This window comes from Saimiri boliviensis, chromosome 8 (genome assembly GCF_048565385.1).
Source record: "Saimiri boliviensis isolate mSaiBol1 chromosome 8, mSaiBol1.pri, whole genome shotgun sequence".
In the NCBI taxonomy this organism is placed as follows: domain Eukaryota; kingdom Metazoa; phylum Chordata; class Mammalia; order Primates; family Cebidae; genus Saimiri; species Saimiri boliviensis.
This window is the reverse complement of record NC_133456.1, coordinates 33828608-33850376: the sequence shown is the minus strand read 5'-3', so window position 1 is coordinate 33850376 and position 21769 is coordinate 33828608. Positions and strand designations below refer to the sequence as shown.

The 21769-nt window shown below is 37.1% G+C and overlaps 1 non-coding gene and 1 pseudogene across 1 annotated transcript; one reads left to right on the top strand and one right to left on the bottom strand.

Moving 5' to 3' along the window:
- LOC141585360 (actin, cytoplasmic 1-like) overlaps window positions 1-21769 on the bottom strand; it is a 451127-nt pseudogene that overhangs the window by 191711 nt on the left and 237647 nt on the right.
- Window positions 929-1035, top strand: LOC120367223 (U6 spliceosomal RNA). Its single transcript, XR_005581652.1, has one exon. It is a non-coding gene; the product is annotated as a U6 spliceosomal RNA (small nuclear RNA).

Here is a 21769-nt window from a genome sequence, read left to right as displayed (position 1 = left end):
ATTATAAATTCCACTAATTCCATGTGGAAGTCCATAAATATGAAGATTTCTGTATTCTACCATAAACTTTTATCAGAATATTTAGAATCATAGGGAATCTACATTTCCACAGCTCCCAAGTAATTCTGACCATATTCTGAGAAGTAATGCCTTACACTGTGAGCAACCAGATGGAAGAAGCTGTATTTTTATTTATCTTTGTTTCATCAGTAATGAAACCACAGTAAATAAATACATTCATAGCATATGTAAATGTGAAAACTCAGGTAACAATATGGACTCTCTGAGTTCTATGTTCATGGATAGTTTAGAGTTAACCAAAACTGGAAACAAATTACTACACTAAAAAATCAAATCCTATACATCACTTGTCAGGGAAGAAAATGTAATTCTCCAGACACTTCCACTTACAGCCTACTTCATGTTTTAGTTATCTTGAAGTGGGTGGGATTTTTCAGCATGATCCTGCAAAACTGTCAGTCATGTCTCTTCTTATCCAAGCATAGCACCATAACAGAAGTTGATTTATTAAACAGCTCTTTAATACTACAATTTAATATGAAAACACACTCTCAGTCCATGTCATAGCCAACATTATATTCACCAGGTGGACGCAAATAATTTGAACACTTTGTTAAAATATACTTTTACTACTCCTCGTACAGTAAGGCATCAATCAATTTAATATTACTGTGGAATTTTTGTACATGTTTTCATGTTCATACCTACAGAAAGCTAAATGTTTAAAGCCCAGCTTGACATGTTTTTCATATTTTCAGTCTGTTAATAAGTCAAAATATGTGCATGAGAGATGAATGCCTCAGGATATTATGTTTCTGTTTGTTGAAATGACCCTAAACTCTGACCCTAAAGAGTGGTCTTCCACTTGGACCACACTTTGGAATTGTCTGAAGTATTGAAAAATATAGTGCTTGCTTCAGCAGCACATATACTAAAATTTGAACTATACAGAGAAGATTAGCATGGCTCCTGTGCAAAGATGACATGCAAAGTTATGAAGCATTCAATGTTTTTTTAAAAAAGGAATACTTTTACACTGTTGGTGGGGATGAAAATTAGTTCAACCATTGTGTAAGATGGTGTGGCAATTCCTCAAAAATCTAGAAGCAAAAATACAATTTGACCCAGTAATCCCATTATTAGGTATATAGCCAAAAGAACAGAAATCATTCCATTATAAAGATCATGCACATGTATGTTCATTGCAGCACTATTCACAATAGCCAAGACATGGAATCAACCCAAATGCCAATCAATGATAGAATGAATAAAGAAAACGTGGTACATACACACCACGGAATACTATGCAGCCATTAAAAGCAACAAGATCATGTTCTTTGCAGGGACCTGGACGAAGCAAGAAACTGTTATCCTCAGCAAACTAACACAGGAATAGAAAACCAAACACTGCATGTTCTCACTTATAAGTGGGAGGTGAACAATGAGAACCCATAGAACAACACACACTGGGATCTTTGAAGGTAGTGGGGGAAGGGAGAGTATTAGGACGAATAGCTAATGGATGTTGAGCTAGATAAATAGGTGATGGGTTAGTTTGTGCAGCAAACCACCACCATGGGACTCATTTACCTATGTAACCTGCACATCCTGCACATGTACCCTGGAACTTAAAAATTGAAAATAAAAGAAAAATACAAATGCCTGGGTCCCACATCTAGAGATTCTGATTTATTCATTATGGGAATGGTCTCAAAGTCAGAATTTTTAAGGCTCTTAAATAATTCTACTATATATCCTGAGTTGAGAACCATAAATACAATCAGGTACAGTTCTTATAAAAACAAAAACAAAAACAAAAAACCCCTGAGGTAATTACGAGACATCCTATATCCAAGGCAAATAGGTGGCTTCAGATTTGAATTGATTAGAAGAGGACAGCTGTGAACCCACCACGAAAGGATTTTTTCACCTACTGAGAACTAAGATGACTATGTTCAGTCTTAGGAGAGAAATGTACATCCTTCTCTACACTTCTCACCTGTTTCCTCCTGCACACCTTCAGCAGTCATTCTTTGCTCATAAGATTAAGGTTGTTTATGGAAAAAAATAGTTAAGAGACAGATGATAAGGGACTGAAAGAGATGAGAGAGACAGAGTGAGACTGACAGAGTGAGAGAGAGTGTCTTTAATAAACTACTAAAACAAAACAAAACAACACTTATCACTCTTTCAGCTTCAGGCCCTCATCTTTAATATGCTCCTGAACTACTGGGATCCTGAAGGCATAAAGTTCTTTTCTCAGGGTCAGATCCTTTCACCTCTAGATACAGCAAGAAGTCCTGGAGGGAGGAAGGGAAAGGAGTAAGGAAGAAAGGAAAAGGATTACTTTGGGGGCAAGAGAGATTTCTCTCTTCCCTTTCCTTCCTGCATGGCTGGAGGGGCAAGGAAAGAATTCCCTTCAGTCAAATAATGGCCTATGGCTTTCTCTTACGTACCCAAAGGCCACATTCCTGGACCCAATCTCCTTTCAGCTGCACAAGCTCTGTGCCTTCGTTTCATAAAAAGGGTAGTTTCTACCACAAACAAGTCTTTGTTCCTAACTTGGGTTAGGCCTGGTAATGCTTCAAAGTCTTAAGAAAAAATTTTAAACCCCAGTTTAATATGTACAGATCCATCTGTTTTGATTAAGAATATTTTATATCATAATCAAATACTGTCAAAGCCAAGGGGCAATCTGTCCTCTGGAGTATCACTTCTCTGAGTTCAAAAAAAAAAAAATTCCTGTTTGTTCTAAACCACCTCTAAGTTTACTTTGATTTGCAAATTCAATGTAGTTTATATAAACAAACACTGACAATCATTTAACAATACTATACGACCACTTCTTTCACTGAATGAATATAGATTTTCATGCTCAGAGGATATCTGTGTCCCCATCACATATTTTACTTCAGATCTTAATGAGTGACCTTGAGTCTTAATAACTTTTCCTTTAAGCCAAGCTCTCTTATTTTTCTTTGCTATTTTCGTTGACTACACAGCATCCCCTCTAATAAATGAGAAAAGGAGAGGGTGCCCAGTCACAGTGGCATTCTGTCCAGATAAGAGCATGTTTCTATCCTGTCCATTTCCTACTGGTAAAAGCAAGGCATGATAATTTGCTGCTGGTACTACTCAACCTTACCATTTAGACAAATTATGTTATCTACAAAATCTGCTCTAAGGGAAATTATTGTTCTGTTTCAATTGATTTCCTCATTTTTCACTATCACAAAACCATATTCTGCTTCAATTGATTTGTATTTAGTATTCACTCAACAATCCTTAATTGAGAACTACCACGTGCTCATTCTGCATTTAGGAAACAGTTAAGACTCTTGTTATCAACCCTCAAAGAAACGGACAGCTCACTTTGGTAGAAGAAATAAGAAAACCAAATATTACAAGAAAGGAAATAGACAGGAAGACATATTTGACAAACAGCTGTAGTCTTTCCATAGGCCTGCAGAGAAAGGTTGCATTCTAGTATGACTGTCTGTAGCTCAATTTAAACTCTACCCAACATCAAAAGGGAGTGAAACCAGTCAGTTGCTAGGTCTCCCCAGAGGCTCTTAGATTGTCTTCAGGTCTTGAAATACGTTGAAGGGAACCACATTTTAAAACAAAGTGCATTGTATATCAGTGGACACGCTTCAATAGATGGGAGGGTTGCTGCAGGCCTCCTTAGAATGCACGCACTAAAACTCTGTAGGTTGGTGCACAGGAGAAGCTATTCTTCTTATATTAATAAATCATTACATTCAAGTAGATATAAAAGTATGAAAAGCTGTGAAGGTGTTAGGAACAAGTGTTAGGGATAATGAACCTCAGTGGACTTAAGGGCATAATCTGAAATCAAGAGCACTGGGTAAGTTTCCTTACCACCTCGGAGCCCTGAAGGCAGTGACGGTAAAACAGTGAGATAAGATGCCATTGGGTAAAATGCCTGGCTGAGCAATACTGCTCTCCTACTTCAGGAGGATGAATTGGTTCTGGTCTCACTGTGCCTCTCACTGTCCTGTAAAATTATATTCAAAGTTCATTTTTTTTGGAAAACATTCCAGACGAATTCTAATAGATATGTTCCCATAGGTGTATTAAATTCATAAACATGCAAGAAATATAGACATAAGAGTAGACATATAGTTTCTTCTATGTGTGCCAGTTAAGCTATTATCTTCCTAGTGCATGGTAACAGAGGCTTTTTTGTATGTTTGCTCTGTCCTCTGCATTAGGTGGCTAACTTTTATAAGGCAAGGATCATAGCTACACAATCCATTGTCTCTAGACACCCATGTGAGAAAGGCAGATTATTCTCTTGTACAAATGGTGAACTTCATGGTCAGGAACTCATGGATCTACTTCTACACAAAATTAGTCAGATAATAATCTCTATGACTCCCCTACTGTAAATTGGGATCAGAAATAATTTCTTTGTGGGGGTGGTCTGAGAAGTCTGATAATGGAAGGCGGCGGATGTATAAGGCAAAGGTGGTGTGGAATTTCACAGTGCTTTTTTTTTTTTTTTTTTTTTTTTTTTTAATCACTTTAGTCTTCCAGTTTGCAAAGAGATCCAGTTTTAATCCATTGGCTGTGGCATTGAGGACACTTTATTTCTCCGTAAGAGCTAACTCTGCCCCCTTGTGCTGGGTAAAAGAATTTTTCTGTTTTACTCAGTTTATTTTATTTGCATGTTTAAGTGTTTTTATCTATTTGAAAAATCATACCTAGCTACTCTTTTCAGTAAGTCAAGTTATATAAGTATATTTTCTTTAATAGGGTTCCCTGGAGTCACTTTTCCCATTTTTTTTTCATATTTCTTCCTTTGTTCAATTCATCTGCAACATTTTATGTTTAAAGTGCAATTCTTCACAAGGTCCTTTTGATGCTATTCATTACAGGCCAGTCCTTGTTGAGTACTGTTGCAATTAGTTTTACTGTCCAATCTTTACCATTTCATAAGAAATAACTAAGAATTAAGGGACAAAAGACCAAAATGTGGTAGCAAAGCTGAGGGCAGTATTGAAACTTCTTGAAGAGTATGACAAAAAGATCCGTCAATTCAAAATGTGTACTTGGGAGTTTCACATGGATTGCCTCGTTTCCTGATTGAAGACGTGCTTTCATTGTTCTGATCAATAAGTGATATAGGTCCTTTTCTAAAGAGTTGAGGCATAAATGAACAAATAAAAACATTCTACTAGATTCCACGGGAAACAACTTGTCCTGCAGACTGAAAGTCTAATTGCTTTGTTAAACAACAATACAAACGAGAGGGATACAATTAAGAATTTGCAATCTAAGTGACCAAAAAAATGAGTACCTTTGAACTTCTGAGAGTACATATGTTCAAGTGGTCTGAAAAAAAAGCAGGTGATGAAACTTAAAGTAACCCTTGAAGGGTAAGTTCTGGTGATGTATTAAAAATGAATTCAGTAGTTCACAGAACTAGTGACAGAACTGGAGAACAAGGCTCAAGGTTGCCTGGGAAAGACAATGACCCAAAACACCTTAGAACTGGTTCTGATGAGGAAAAAATAAAAGTCTGCTTCCGGAGAGAGAAAACTTGGACCACTTGCTTCTCGAAGTATCTTAAGCATAGCCACTGGCCCTGGGATATTTTCTTCCCAAAATGCAGGTCCCAAAATGTAGCTTACATTTTGGGACCTGCATTTTGGGAAGAAAATATCCCAGAAAATATCCTCTTCAGCCACAGCTGAAGAGGAGGCCGAGAAAGTCAGTTCCTCTCCAGTAGCGGAAGTAATCTCTTCAGTGAGACATAAAATGCGATTTAGAAGGGGAATGGAAATCTCCAGACTGACACATGGATGGGCAGATATCGGGCGGCCACTATGAATGACAAACACTCACTATCAGCAGCCTCTTTTCAGTCAGCATCAGCTCATGAGACTTAAAAAGATTTAACAGGAAGAGTATATCCATGTTCTCAAACTCTCAACATGTCGGAGCTAGCAGGGACATTAAAGCTTCTTCAGCCCAGTCTTTTTGAGGAGTAAACCAAGCCTCAGAGACATGAGAATCTATATCCAGGGTCACACAGCTGATTACTGGTGCAGCCATGATTAATGCTCTGGCCTTCTAATCCCTACCCAGTGCTTGTGAATCTGTTCCATGGGCAATTGTAAGAGAAACACTTATTCCTTGGAAGAATGAAAGCAGCATCAATATCTTCTCTGTACTTGAGGAAGCCTTCCTTTACTGGCAGTCAGAGGCTAAGTTCTAGCAAAGTCAGGGCCGCAGCCCTTGAAACAAACCCCTAAGTGATTATCCTCTTTCACCAGCCCCAGGCCACGCTCCTTGTTCCCCAAAACTCCACCACTGGTTTACATTGTGTTTGACTACAATGGCTTTTATTCTCTTTTCTAAATTGAGTTCTTCATTCGGGATAGACTCAGTGCAACGAATTACTATATTAAAGAAAGGCTCTGTCCTTCACTGACATGTGAACTTGTATTTTTCACTTCTCCTTTCTGGGACTTACGTTCATGATCTGTAATATCAACCTGTCAGTTCTTTAGTTTTTGTTTTGTTTAATATGTGTTTGTTCCTTTTAGGATCAAAAGAAACCTATAATTTACTAAATAGGTACATAATAAATGCTAATTGAATGAATGAAAGAACGGTGACTGTTTTAAAATATGTATTTATTTGTAGATACAAGAAAATCAAGCTTCTCTCTCACATCCTCATTCTCAGTCATATGCTCTCTCTCTGTCTCTTTAGCTCACATTCTCTTTTCTTCTCTCCTTTCCCCACTCTCTTTTTTTGGACTCCCTTTGCATTTTCTCTCTCTCTTTCTCCCCCAATCTCTCCATAATGCATATATAAATAATATACAGACATCTACAATATGTACGTATGTTGATCAAAAAGCAGATACTATCCCTCTACCCATAAACATGTTATTAAGGCACATAAAACTTTGCAAGACTCTACCAACAAGCCACAACTGCTTAGCCTCTTTATCCTCCAGTGCTTGGTCTCTGCTTCCGGTATGGATGTCAAGATCAAGTTACTAATCTTGCCATTTATTTGGTTTAGTAGTCTCCCACACAACAATGTCCCAACCATGTTAGTGAATTGGGTACCCACCTATGGCCTATTGAACATTGGTCTTAGAATACATATACAACAATATACATATTTGCCTTTATTCTACAGGAGATACTAATTTGCCTTTGATTTCTTATTTCACATACCCTTTTAAAAAATGTGTTTTCCACATACACCAGCTTGAATTTAAATTCTGTATTTTGGGGTCTATGATCCATTCTGCTTTTCTCCAGCTTCAGTGTGACACCCTGAAACACCTTCCTGCTTAGTGTTATCCAAATAAACATGCCATCAATGTTATTTATCTAGTTTCCAGATTTCTAATACAGACTTAAATTTGTGCCCACCACTTGTCACTGAAATAACTTCCAAAGTAAATCTGTAGATGGACCAGTTCTTAGTAGACAAATTTCAGTCCTTGTATAAGTAGTTACATATTTTATGCTGTATTAAGTGTTTTGCTATCCGATTGTAATTCCTAATATATTCTAAAAGTGTTGACCTATAAAAATTTCAGTTGTACATAGTTAAATCCACTGTGTATACTGTGAAAAGAGTATGACTTGAATCCAGGAGTCATGAGCTAATTTCTGCCATTGAGTGATTGTAGGCATTTACTTTTCTTTACCTCACTAGGCTTTAGTTCCCACAATTTTAGGATGAAGCTTTAAATTAAGTGATTTCTCACTTTCCCTCTAGCCTTTAAAAAATCCATATACACCTGTCTTGAAGCTTGTTTAAATCTATCTTTTAAAAAAATGTTTTAAAACATTGTTTAAAGTGTTCAGAGAGAGAACATATGAAGCACCTTGGAAAATAGTTCTGGAAGATTTTGCATAAGAGGCTATTTGTAGAAATCTGGAGATGAGCTCTATCTGCCACAGGCTTTACAGAAGTTAAGTAAAAAAATGTTTTCACCTAAAGTAACATCTACCAATCAGCCTGTTGGGAATGCCTGCATGTTTATGATACCCAATATGTAGTAAAGGTCAAAGTGAACCAATTATCTCGCACAGCTTTGCTATGAGAAGTTTGCTACAACTAACAACTCATTACTCAGGGTCATATTCTCTGAGTCATCCTTGACTTCTGCTCTTTGCTCTCTCCACTCAATCAGCTACCACATTTCTACCCACTTGCATTCCCTCACTAATTCTATTCTCCATACCTATCACCCAAATTCAGGCCTCGTGAACCATTACCCAGATTATTTTAATAATCCAACAATTATCATTTCTGCTTCCAAGATCTCCTCATTTTTTAGATTTTTTTTAAATTTTATTTTTCACTCAAAGCAAAAATGGTCAGTATCAATTTTTTTTAATTTAACCTACATAAGGTTATCAGTTAAAATTCCTTAACTATAACTCTGATCATATTAATCTCAAACACAGTCATTGGCTTACTAATGTTGAACAAAGTTTAAGATCCTTTGGTCTATTAAAAATTATTCTGAGATTTAGTCCCAACCATCTCTCTTATCTTGTATTCTGCTGATTCAAATTAATGTTATTCAAGTTCCTGTCAAACTCAATCTTTTCTTAAAACACCCTTTAGCTGTTACAAGAAATCTTCTGATTCCTCAAATTAACTCCCTCAAAAAACTCATGAGTTTGTAGCAGAAATCATAATTTCTTGTATATCCATTAGATCACTTTTTATGAAGGAAGAGAGGGACTATATTTTCTTTCAATATTATGGCTTCCATTATCACTTGGAGATAGGTTATTATAAGAATCTAGCATAAATAGATAGGTTTCCTCTCTCCTATGGTAAAGAAGAAATGTACATTCTTTTAGGTAAAAGTAGGGATGAAATTATTTTTATATCTTATATTTGAAATACAAAATTGAAAGGTACATCACATTTATGTACCTTCTTTTGAAACATCATACAAGTTTTATCAGCCATTTCTTTAAAAAGATAATAACTTTATTTAACAAAGACATTTTAGCTTCATAAAATATGTTCTACTTATTTAACATATGTGTTTCAGATCTTCACTAAGTAGTAATATTCCTCAAGTTAAAATCTAATCATTAATCATTGGCTTAGCCATCAAAGTTTATCTTTCCTTTTGAACTATGCACAAGATAATGCCTATTCTATCCATCAGGAAAAGTCACAGGGGTTTCTTTACTTTTCAAGTAAGTATACTTTCCCATCCATCAGGTTGAAGAATAGGGTTAAATACATATCAGGAATAAATAACTCCATTAGTAAAAAAAATAGACTCATCAATCAGTTTCTGAGGTCAAACATCTGATGGGTGCCAATGAGCTTGTTTCAATATCACCTTTTAGAAATAAAAACATTAAAGGAGTTAACCAAGGTGTATTCAAGGAGGCTACCAACCTAACTGAGACAAAAGACACCAGTTGGCTCCACTCAAGGTTCAGGATGAACTCAGAACCAGAATGTACTTTATGATATTATTAGTTGACCCAAATAAGTAAAATTGATGAAATATTTAATATTGTCATAAATAGTGATAATAAAGGTATTCTAAGATATCAGAGTATAGAGCAGTATAAATATTTATTACTGTTATCAATCTAGTCAGGATTTCCCTTGCGTCTTTAAAAAGAACTACAACACAGATGAATAAAATTGGACCGATTTTTGGTATATTTGTGGAATGTGTTGAGTCTCATTTATCAAAAATGCTCATAGAAACAGATTTTTAGTTGACTATCCTTGACAACACCTCTTTTCATGTAATCCATGGCATGATGAAAAAAAGGAAAAAACAGTATTTTATTTGCTCTATTTGAACGTGGGTAAATCACATGGTCAAAATAACATATTTTATAACTGAAAACCAAGGTATCTCTCTCTTTGCCCTCTGTCTCAGACAGTCCTCACTAGTCACTGTTCTTGCCAATAAACTGGAAGCCAAGGTCAGGAGTCTGACATTCTTGTGTTCTGAATACAGGATAGACCCTTAATTCAGGCAACTGAATGACAAATCCATAAGTAGATACATGCATACATACAGACATAAATTAAACAAGCAAACCAAGAAACGATCAATGTAACACTTAAAAGTGAAGAGAAATGGTAAGAAATGACAAAGAGACTTGTTATGACTTGGATCTGTGTCCCCACCCAAATCTCATGTTGAATTGTAATCCCCATTGTTGGAGATGGGACCTAGTGGAAGGTGACTGGATCATGAGGGCAGTTTATAAAGTATTGACACCATTGTCCCAGTGCTAAACTTATAATAGAGTTCTCATGAGATTTGGTTGTTCAGAATTGTGTAGCTCCTCCCCCTTTTCTCTTTTCCTCTGGTCTGGCCATGTAAGTCATGCCTGGTTCCCCTTCACCTTGTGTCATGATTGAAAGTTTCTTGAGGGCTCCCCAGAAGCCATCATGCTTCCTGTACAGCCTGCAGAACCATGAGACAATTAAATTTCTTTTCTTTATAAATTACCTGGTCTCAGGTATTTCTTTATAACAGTGAGAGAATGGACTAACACAAGACTCAAAAGAACGACAGAGTCACTGAAACCTTTTCAAATAAGTGATGGGAAAAAAAACCACTTAAAGTTTATACCCAACACAAGTCTTTCCCAAACTGCCACGGGATGAAAAATAATCCAAGTTCTTGTTTGTTTCTTATAGTTACCATCCCCTTGAGGACCACACATTCCCCAGATTTTTGCCCCTTCATTAGACATACTTAGCTGAGTCAGCACTCGACTCATACATTCATAGCAAAAACACATGGCAGGTTGCACATTTCTTGCTCTCAGGCTCTTCTTGCTTCCACAGAAAATCTTTCCCTGTCCACTATACTAACAGCAAATAATCCTCACTAGGATCCGCCCCCCAGCCTCTACTTCATCAGATAAGGATCTTATTTTCCAACTCAAGGAAGCATACTCCACTGGCCAAATTGCAAACCTAGGTGGTAATATTAGGAAACTGAGCACTTAAAGTACTGCTTGTATTACTTTTATAGGGTCAACCCATATTCTTAACAAGCAATATATTATCGTCTGCCTCAAAAGATAGAGCACTGAAAATGAAAAGCAAGCATCAGTGAATGAACTCAGCAGCCACAAACAAATTACCAGAGACGTGTACCTTCCTGAGACACAGAGAATTACAGAGGCAATGTTGCATGATGGGATATGTAAGTACAGCCTTGGAAGATCATGTGTGGATGGAGACCAATTAAGTAAAGCACTTAGGAGAATTACTTTCCACTGTCTGAATAAGAATTTATCATGATACATAATTTTTAAGTGAAAAACCTTATATGTAAACGTGGACTAAGTGTTTTGTCCAAGGTGACCCAATAAGGCAGGCAAAAGAGATAAAAAAGAATGCGTGAAACCAGCCCTCTGATCTAATCACCAAACACTTTGCAAATTTATCTCTGAAGAGGACCTACCTAATGCAAAGTAGAACCTTTAGAGTGAGAGGTCAGCATAAGAATTGCAGCAGCCAACTGGCAGCAATAGAAGTGGAATTGATTGATTCCCTAAAAATGATAACATTTTATCAATCATGCCACAGCAAAAGAAAAAAAATGCAGCCATATGCATCATGAAAGAGAAAGCATTTTCTCCACTAAAATATTGTTTGTTAATCATTACTAGTCATTAAAGAAGACATGATGTAAGACCTTCTTTAATCCAGGCATTTGGGCTGAACTTATAAACAACTAACTCCATTATGTCTTTGTCTATTTTTAAAAAAATCTATTTTGGTATGATTTCTCTTACTCATTCAAAGTTCTGCAGAGCATCTGCTAAATATCAAGTCCTGTGAAGGGGATATAAAAATGGATGAGGCATATTTCTACCTCTCAAGAAACTCAGGTCATATTGTTCATAGATGTTCAGATAATATTTGTGGACACAAAGTGGTAAGTGCTCTAAAAGAAATAAGGTTAAAGTCCGGTGGGAATAACAACAGAGGGAGAAAGAGAATCAGATTAAGAAAGAAAGATACAGAAGTTCTGCTATGGTAGAGTTAAATCAGGCCATGGTAGCTGATGACTTTGCAGGTGGATACAGGGGTATAGCCTACATGATAATAGAATTCCGGGCAAAGGAAATAACTTGAGCAAAAGCTCTTCTACTTGAATTATTCAGAGGATTTCCCTTTTCAGACATTTATTTCTTATCTCAACTTAAGCTTCATTCTCCACTGGGTGTTTTAAATTTCTTAATCTTGATCATTTTCAGTTTCCTGGATTATAGGATGGTGATACCAAGAGTGTCTTTCCAATAAGGTTGTTCATAGGATTAAATGAGACATTCCTTTCAAGAACCTCAAAAGAAATTTGGTGAATTGTGAGGTCTACAATAATTGTTATAATTATTTACTCAGTGAATACAGAATATGAACTCTCTCTTTCCCCATGCTGTATAGTTACATGACACCATCATTAGTCTGACTTATCAAGGCGAACCCAAAGTCATGTCCAATAAATGATATCGCCTCAGTGGTTTCTCACATGCTTTGAATACCACAAACATTAGATGGATTAGGTCATGGTTCCCTGTGAAGGATGCATTCAATTAGTTAGTCATTGCAAAACAAGAAATGAATAAACCAGATTTAACTAGCAAGAGCTGCAAAGTGGAAGACCTTGAGGAGATGGGAAGCAAGCAGATATATTTTGATAGGAAGAAAAATTTGCAATGTCACAGTGGCAAACACTTGGGGGGCCACAGAATATCAGATAAGCAATAAATTCAGGAAAAAAAATTGCCTACAACATAGTTCTGATTGGTAGAAGCCCCCAAGAGGCTGTAATTAGGGTATCATCTATTGGCTTAGAAGGAATGCTCCTACAGTCCCTCACATAATCAATATAGACAGGATGGTTGGGGCCACAGGGATGGTGATAAAAACTTGAACCATTTCACCCTAGGAACATTCCTCCTTACCCCCACTATCCCTCAAGCTACCCAGAAAAACTTATGAACAATTTATGAAAAAGACGGTGGGAGGGGGAATGCAAACTAAAAATGAACACACACTTGGGTTTTATTAAAAATTCACTTTACTAAAAATGGCATTTTGTTGTTGTTTTTAAGACTGAGTCTTGCTCTGTCACCCAGGCTGGAGTGCAGTGGTGTGATCTCAGCTCACTGCAACCTCTGCTTCATGGGTTTAAGCTGTTCTCCTGCTTCGACCTCTTGAATGACTGGGATTACAGGCACATACCACCATACCCAGCTATTTTTCTTTATGTATTGTTTAGTAGAGATGTTGGCCAGGCTGATCTTGAACTCCTGAACTTAAATGATCCACCCACCTTAGCCTCCCAAAGTACTGGTATTACAGGTGTGAGCCATCTCTCCTGGCCTGGAAAAGACATTTTATATTGTTGTGAGCACGTACTCTCTTCTAAGAATTATTCTGAGTGTGAGTGTGTGGTGAGGAGGGCTTGCACAGGATACATATAAGAAGTATCTGAATATAACCTGTGTTTGTCACTTGAGAATCCATGATACAGTTCGAAGAATAATTAAGACTGAATCGCCCATTGAAAAGTAACACAGATGCCCATACACTCTTGGGAAGGAAGAGAAATTGGGGAAAAAATTGATTTCTTACTATATGAATTGCTTTATAAAGAGGAGCCTAGAGAAAATGTGGGAAAAGGCTTTTTTCCAAACCTAATCTTCTCTGTGTATTTTATCCTAGTAAAAAAGATTAATTTTAAACATACAAAACATGATTCTATTTCTGTATGGTCTTATTATATCTAAATTATCCTGGAAGGTTCAGTGCTCAGAAGCAGGGAGAGATTTTGTATTTATTTATTTATGTTGGTTGGTAGCATGGAATAAGCCTCAATCCTCCACAAAGTGGCAGTCATATAATACTTCCCACATACTTAACAAAAACAACATCAACAAAAACCCTAAAACAAAAACAAAAATCTACTATAATACATAACTGTTACGCTTTGGCTGTGTCCCCACTCAAATATCATCTGGAATTGTAGCTCCTATAATCCCCATGTGTCCACCTGGTAGGAGTTAATTTAATCATGGGTTTGGTTACCCTCATGCTTTTCTCATGATAGTGAGAGTTCTCATGTGATCTGATGGTTTTATAAGGGGCTTTCCCCCCTTTTGCTTGGCACTTCTCCTTGTTGCCACCATGGGAAGAAGACTGTATTTGCTTCTCCTTCTACCATGATTTTAAGTTTTCTGAGGCCTCCCCAGCCCTATAGAGCTTTGCGTCAATTAAACCTCTTTTCTTTATAAATTACCCAGTCTCAGGTATGTCTTTATTAGCAGCATGAGAATGGACTAATACAATTATCTAACCAAAAACCTAGCATAAAAAATTATGACTATCCAAATTTTAAAATTAAATAAGATTAAATGGAGAGCTTAGCACATAAAGAAAAACAAACCCTTGGAGTGTTAATATAGGAGAGCAGTTAATAGTGAAGGGTCTGACATCATGTAGATTTGACCTGTCCTTTATATTCTGACTCTTACTAGCTATGTGAACTTGTCAAATTGCTTAATCTAACACTGTTTCCTCATCCGTAAAATAAAGATAATATTATAGAACTCAGAGAGTTGATGAAAGGAAATAAAAAAGTATTTGGTATATGATAAAGCCCTGATAAATGCTATTTATTATCATTGCATTTATATTAAATGGAATTTTCAAGCCAGAAAGCAAGCACGTGACAGAGCTGGAAATCAAACCAGGACTCTCTGCATCTATATCCATGGCTCTTAACATTTTCTATACTAGTACTAACAATTTTCTCCCAAAAACTGTGTCAGTGAAGAGAAAATTCTCTTTATTAATTTGTTAAAGTATCACATTAATAGTAAAGGGAGTCTTGAACTCCATGAAACCCTAGAAAAGTTGAGAATGGAGTCTTCATAGAATTTGAGACTAGATCCATATGGTATAGGAAAGAATGCCCTCTCTCTATGTGCAATGAAAAAAAAAGGTAAATTTGGTAGCATGTGGTGAAGCTGCACGGACCACATCAAGTTCATTTCATTTGTGAATCAACTAAAAGTAAGAGCTGTGTGTTTGTCAGTCTCTTTGCCAATGGCAGTGTGAGCACCTGTCACAAGGTCAACAGTGGTGCTCTGACAGCATCAGCACCTGTATGATGAGGGCTAAGGGACTGGCTGGCTTGGAGCATGTCTGCACTGACACTACAACAGTTTCATGTGTATTTTGCAGATGCTGTCAATGCAGTGCATGTGATAATCAATCCAATGGATGCTTTCAGCTGAATAAATGAATACTGGGCAGGCACTATGTGAGTGGTCTAAGCCCTACAAATACAGAGGTTGCAAAATGTGAGACTCAGTATCTTCATCCATTTTCCTCTCCCCACTTTAGGCCTCTTAAGTCTGTTTTATCCACTCTCCCCCAGCTCCCAAAGTGTAGAACCAGTTGTCACCTGACACAGAAGATAATAAGCACCTTTAGATCCATATTTTTAAAAAACATCTTTATTGAGAACCATATTCTTGAGTTCCTCAATAGGTCATGCTTACTAAAATCTATTCAATACCTATCTGAGTGTTTATTCAATGTGTTTCAGATTCTAATGTATGGAAACAAAACAGGAAAATAGGTAAAAATGCAATGGCACTTTCAAGTCTATCATCTATTGGGTGGAAAGAGACAATAACATAAGTAAATCTAGAATATCTTAGTAAAGGATTATCATTAAAAAGAAAGGGTAATCAAGAGTGGGTATCTCCTCAAAGAATTGGTTGACAATTTTAAATAAGGGCTATTAGGAGAGGTCTTTCTGAGAAACGTTTTGAAGAATGGAAGAAGCAAACCACGCAGCTATCTGGAGAAGAATGTCCCAAGCAGAGCAAACAAAGAGCGCACAGGAATAAGTGGAATTATGACTGATGGGTTTAAAAGAGCAGGGAGACAGTCTGGCTGGAGCACAGTAGGGAAAGGAGAGCAGTAGATGAGGTCAGAGAGGTAAAAGGACAGATCACATACATCATCAATATTTTTGTCCTTATTTTTTAGTGGTAGCATAATATGAACTTATTAGCTGCTTAACAGGATCACTCTGGCCTGCTGTCTATTTTTGTACAATCTGTGAACTGAGAACGTTTTTGGTATTTTTAGATGGTTGAAAAAAAAATCAAAAGGAGGATATTTTATGATGTGGAAATCATATGAAATTCAAATTTCTGTATTTCTGTAAAGTTCGATGGGAACAAATCCATATTCATACATTTTACCTGTTTATTGTTGCTTTCATGATACGACAGCACAGTTGAGTAGTTGTGACAGAGACTGGACAGCTCCCGAAGACTAAAATTTTCTACTCTAGCCCAATACAGATTGCTAACCCCAGAACTAGACTGTAAAGGGAAAATGTGGATGCAGAGACCAGTTAAAAGGCACTCTAACCACTGAAGCTAGACAGTGATGGTAACTTGGGCCAGCTGGTTAGAGGTAGGGATGCTGAGAAACAGTCAGGTGCTGGTTCTATTTTTTTGAAGATGAAGCTAAGTCCATTTGCAAATACACTGCAAGTAGGATACAGAAAAATAGAGGGGTTAGGAGGACTTCAAGTTGCAGCTTATCAGTCCTACTTCCAGGCCTCCAAATTCCAGGGCCAACCATTCCGGTGTATCATGGTTGTTTTATTTTATAAAATATGCTTTTGCATTGGTCACTGTTCAAGTTGTTATTCTTGAAAATTATTTTCTATCTCATTCTTCTCTAGGAGAGGGTTCTTGCACTTTCTTGCCAATCTTTTCTCCAGATCAAGGTTATGTCTTTATCTCTTCGTTTTTCTGTCTTTGTTTACATATCAGAAAGTGGAGCGAAGAGAAAATAGAGCTAAATAAAAAATATTCAGAAAGTGTCCTTGCCCTTTTCCTCCAGGTTAATATTTAGTAAGAAGTAGGGATACATTAGAGACTCTGGTACTGAGCAACGTTTATATTTTGTCTCTGCAAAAGAAATCTCTAGTTTCAGAAACAGATCTCCAAAATGGCCAGCTGCTCTTCCAGAACAAATCATCGAAAATGGTGTTTTTATAAATAAAATTAACTTGCTAGTATTTTCATATAATGTTGTCTTAGAGAATATTAAATATGTATTGATTCTTCATACATTTTTGTCAAAGAGCAGAAACAGGAGATTTCACAAAACCTGCTATATGAGTGTGCCAGAACAATTTTTACTGTTAAAATTATATGACTTAGTTTATAATATTTTACTTCTGATCTACAAAGAAGCTAAAATATGTATTTGTTATTAGGGAACTGATTTTTTTTTCTTTTGTCACAGTCTTGTTAGGCATCAGCTTCATCAAAAAATGGTAAAAGTGCATTTCATGCCAGTTAGAATGGCAATTATTAAAAAGTCAATAAACAACAGATGCTGGTGAGGCTGAGGAGAAACAGAAACATGTTTACACTGTTGGTGGGAGTGTAAATTAATTCAACCATTGTGGAAGACAGTGTTGTGATTTCTCAAGGATCTAGAACGAAAAATATCACTTGACCCATCAATCCCATTACTGGGTACATACCCAAAGGATTATAAATCATTCTACTATAAAGACACAGGCACATGTATGCTTATCGCAGCACTATTTACAATAGTAAAGACTGGGAACCAACTAAATGCCCATCAATGATAGACTGGATAAAGAAAATGTGGCACATATACACCAGGGAATACTATGCCACCAGAAAAAAGAATGAATTTATGTCCTTTGCAGGGACATGGATAAAGCTGGAAATCATCATTCTCAGCAAACTGAATCAGGAACAGAAAAGCAAACATTGCATGTTCTCACTCATAGGTGAGAGTTGAACAATGAGAACACATGGACGCAGGGAGGAGAACATCATAAACCAGGGCCTATCAGGGGATGGGGGGGTTAATGGGACAGAGAGAATTAGGACAAATACCTAATGTATGCAGGCTTAAAACCTAGATGGTGGGTTGATCGATGCAGCAAACCACCATGGAACATGCACACCTAGGTAATAACCTGCACATTCTGTACATGTATCCCACAATTTAAAGTAAATTTAAAAATAAAAAAAATGGTATAAGTGGGCTAGGCATGGTAACTCATACCTGTAATCCCAGCATTGTGGGAGGCCAAGGTGGGAGGATGGCTTGAGGCCAGGAATTTGAGGCTAGGATCTATCACTGCACTCCATTCTGGGCGACAGACAGAGCAAAACTCAGTCTCAAAAAAAAAAAAAAAAATGCATAGGTGAATTAAGCTAGGTTTAAGGGTTTTTATTTTTTATTTTTTGTGTTTTGTGTTTGTGAGTACCCCTTGGGGTTTGCTAATATTCAAGAAATTTAGGGAAGAAGACCCTCCATAAAAAAACTATATCTTTGAGGCAAAATTCAGTTCCTTGCATTTTGGGCTGTCTACTTCCTGCCAACCTTGTCCCCTATTTCTGTCCCTACAAGGTTAACTTTTTGCATAGAAACAGTCTCTTTGCCAGGTCTTTTGTTATTCTCTTGAATCAGAGGTCGGGCTCCTCTGCTTATAATGTCACAACTACCCCAATTGGCTAAAGACTGTAGTGAATGCCAATTACTCTACCTGCAGTTAGAAGCCAATTATTTTCTCTTAAAATAATGTGTGCTCTGCAGTCAAAATGAAGAATTCAGCTTAGCAATGGAGGCCAGTCAAAGACTGAGCAGGAGGTGAAAGAAAAGGGCAGTGAGGTGAGAGAAAGGTTGGGATACAGTATTCATTGATCGGAATGGTCACAGAACTACAGAATGTTAGAGCTAAACAAGATCTTAGAGATCATGATATCAGAAACACATCCTTGGCCCTGACCCAGTCTTTGGAAATAGGATGTACCCCCAGCTGATGATTCAGTAATTCAGATGCCTCAGATAATATCATTTCAATTTTACATATATTCTGCAACGCAATGAAAAAATAAAGTTTCATTGAGAAAGTCAGACAAATCTACAAATGGATATGAGTCTATCATTTCTAAGCTCTGAATCCTTCAGCAATGTAACTACCTTCTCAGAATCCCAAATCTCATATAGAAAAAATGAAGATGATCATAGCTACTTCGAGGAAATTGTGAGTTTTATCCATGATGTAGGTACTAAATAAATATTGCTTTTTACCATATTCGGTGTGCAGTTTTGTTTAAAGTGCCACTCTGATCCATTCATACTTCTAAAGTTTTCTATAGCTCTATTCTCCAACCACCGTGCTCTTCCTTGAATGCTTAATATAACTTCCTCAACCTGAGGAGGACCCCAAGATCCTTAGATATTCTTTATCTTTCCTATGTCGGATTCGGAATTTAAAAGTTCTCAAGTGCCCTTCTTCACCTGCCACTATTATTCCCTGCTGATGTTTCTTAGAACTGATGTTATATGCAGTCAACTCCATCCTGGCAGTTGTCTTTTGGTGCCTCAATGTAGAATGAGGTACAAGTGTGTGCCTGTGTATGTATGCACTCTGCAGATACACCACATGCTAACATATCTGATGGGGTCAGAGACCCTGGAAATGGAGTCCAATCTTGGTAAGAATTCTTAGGAAAAGCTAAGTCTATGTTCAGAAAGATACACAGTCCTAAGAATCCACACTTCAAGCCTCAGTAGGAAGAGGCTGAAGCATTTTTCTCTTGGCTGGTAATAATGAAATAATGATTTCTCCCCCTTATTTCCTCTTTCCTCTCTGGGGCAAGTGATGGTGTAGAAAGACAATCAAACAGAGAACACATGGTAGGTTTGATTTAATTTTCCTAAGTATAGCACTCAAATCCTTAGGATACTGTTTCTGGGAGAACATCCAAGGTTAGGAATCCTATAGATAACATTTATGTTCTAGAGTCAGCTTAGGAGGGTAGAAAAGAAGAAATTTTATAGCTACTCCAACACCCCTAGAAAAATTTAAGATCCTTCCCAAATAAAGCAGAAGTGGAGTTCACTGCCCTTAGATGCTGCTTTATAAGTCAGTAATTAACCTAAGGCGAAAGGTGGTTTAAAATTTTTATCTACATCTATGCAAATGCCATGAAAATCCATGTGTCACATTTGCATTTGTCATGGGCTCCAGCATTAATAGCATATTTAAAAGTCATGATGTCACTGCCATTAATCAGGCCCCGTGGTGCCAGGCTTCAGTGTCTTTCATTAATCACCAGTGTCTGCAGACACGTGTATTTGGAAAGGCTAAGTTTAGATCTATAAAGCATGATTTACTTTTTTAAGTAGCATGATTGAAGATGTATTGCCAACTTTCTTTGCTTTAGAAGATCTGCACATGTATCCCAGAACTTAAAGTAGAAGAAGAAAAAAAAAAAAAAGAATATCTTACTATTGTGTCCTTAGGAAAGATCTGGCATTACTAAGCTGGTATTTAAACAGCTATTTTAAAACAGAATGCAGTTTTGGAGGTCCTGAAAGAGCCACTGCTGAATATCTTGCTTCACCTTCAAAAGAGCCTGGCATTCTGTGCAGGGAGTTTTGTCTTGTTCTTTCTGAGCCACAGCTTGAGGAATAGAGGAGACTTCACAGGAAGGTGAAGAAGGCACACTTGCAAAGGATAGCAATCTTGAGATAGGACACTGGATCAAACCCCAACAGATTTCTTTCTACTGGGTCCTATTTCTTATCTGATTTCTGAAAAAAGACGTTTCTGGGGATTTATTTGTTCATGGGTTGTTATGTAATCCTAAGGTTGGCTGCAATGCAGAAGAGTTGCAAAGGAGAATTACTCGAGTGGCTGAGAAGAGGAAATAAAAGAATAAAATGGAGGGCAGGAAGATGACAGACAAATGAAACAAAAGAGAAAACCGAAAAAGGAGGTGATAGAAATAATGAGAAAATAATTGAAAAGTTATTAAAATGAAATTGACTTCATAAAAGCAAAAAATGAGTAGTGGAGAAGGCAATAGGGAAAGATCTGAAAGAAATCCAGGGAGAACCATAAGAATATCATGTAGGCCGGACGCAGTGGCTCACGCCTATAATCCCAGCACTTTGGGAGGCTGAGGTGGGTGGAACACGAGGTCAAGTGATCGAGACCATCCTGGTCAACATGGTGAAACCCCGTCTCTACTAAAAGTACAAAAAATCAGCTGGGCATGGTGGCGCGTACCTGTAATCCCAGCTACTCAGAAGGTTGAGGCAGGAGAATTGCCTGAACCCAGGAGGCAGAGGTTGTGGTGAGCCAAGATCGCGCCATTGCACTCCAGCCTGGGTAACAAGAGAAAAACTCCATCTCAAAAAAAAAAAAAAAAAAAAAAAAAAAAAAAAAAAAAAAGAATACCATGTAAAGACTGAGATATCAGTATGGAAGACTTATTTACTTATTTTCTTCATAACAGCCTTTTTTTAGATTAATGTGGTCAGTTTACATGTTGTTCTGGATTCAACTTCAGACTGTATGCTTTATGCAGACTTTTACATGTCTTAGCATAAACAAATATTATCACCAGGTGGGGCATGGAGGCTCATGCCTATAATCCCAGCATGGGAGGATTGCTTGAGGTCAGAAGTTTGAGACCAGCCTGGGCTACGTAGCAAGATCCTGTTTCAAAAACTGAAAAAAAGTTGTTTTTTTGTTTTTATTTTTAATTAGTTGGACTTAGTAGTGCAGGCCTGTAGTCCTACTAACTTAGGAGGCTGAGGCAGGAAAATCAGTTGAGCCCAGGAGTTTGAGGCT